The following is a 1214-nucleotide window of genomic DNA, read 5'->3' as shown; positions in this document are numbered from 1 at the left end:
TGAGCATTGTCGACTCGATGCTGCTTTACCTGTAACGGAACAAGACGTTTATGAATTGATTACTTAAGAGCATAGCTGACCAATATGTAATTTTTTTTACCCTTAGGCAGAAACACTATCTTAAATTTATTTGGAATACGTGATTGCTGCGCACTCGTACATTGTCGGAAAGGGAGCCGATACCCAGTCGTCTACCGTAAATTTGTTTTTCTTTTTGCTTAAAGGCTTGCCCCGGACTAGCGTATAAATTTGCTTAGTAGTCGAATTATTTCTAGATTATTATATAACAAAACATTTATTCTTTCATGCACCCTTAAGTCTCTCTCTGTAACCAATCACTTTGAGGTCCTAGCTTGTATTCGATCCACCTGCTGGTATTCCAGACCATCACTAATGCTTTTCTTCTAATTATTTAATTGTGGCTACAAGGCTTCTTCTATTTGTTCACCTTTTCCAGGGCTTTACTTAACCAAAGGATTGGCAATTGGCCCATTTTAGAGTACCAAGTGGACAAGTCCCTAGCACAGCAAAGCTCTTATTACGTTATTTTCCTGGAATGACGGATATAAGCAAAGAAGATATTTTTATAAAAGATTTCTTGAAATTGCTGCCATAAGTTGCCATATGCTATCTCTAATACGCCTCTGATTTGTCCTTTACCCCAAACAGGACTAACACAGTATGAAATTCGGCCTGTTTAAAAGTATGTTGCGCCTTCTTATGCTATTAGAAACAATATTCTTATTTCAAGGCCTGAAGACGTGTGCCCAGAGAGCACCCATCTATTGTCCTGGTAAAAATGTAATTTTTAATCAAAAATCCTAGTTTTGCCCGAAAGGCGAAGTATGAATTGCGATAGCAAATTAGTGAACACCTATAGAAAGAAAAGATAGTAGTTTTATTCGCCGTATACACTTGTAAATATGGGCATACCAACTAAATTAACCAGCATGATGTCATGCGCGCACAAGCAAATATGAACACACGTCACTTGATCTCTGCGGAAACTCGCGGTCAAAACGCTGAGGTGAGGAAGTGCGGCAGCAGCAGCGAGCGAATCGGACTTCATGCTGCGTCTCGCATCAACGCGAACTAAGCCGCAGAAACACAGCGCCCGGAAGAATCTGTCGCCGTCGCAGATGGCCTTAAATTTAAGGTACCGCGGCCAAGGCGAGCTTTCGCGGCCGCGCGAGCCGCATGGAGGAGAGCGCGCC

Source organism: Dermacentor variabilis, chromosome 7 (genome assembly GCF_050947875.1).
Source record: "Dermacentor variabilis isolate Ectoservices chromosome 7, ASM5094787v1, whole genome shotgun sequence".
Classification (NCBI taxonomy): Eukaryota; Metazoa; Arthropoda; class Arachnida; order Ixodida; family Ixodidae; genus Dermacentor; species Dermacentor variabilis.
The sequence above is the reverse complement of the archived record's forward strand: the minus strand, read 5'-3'. Positions refer to the sequence as shown.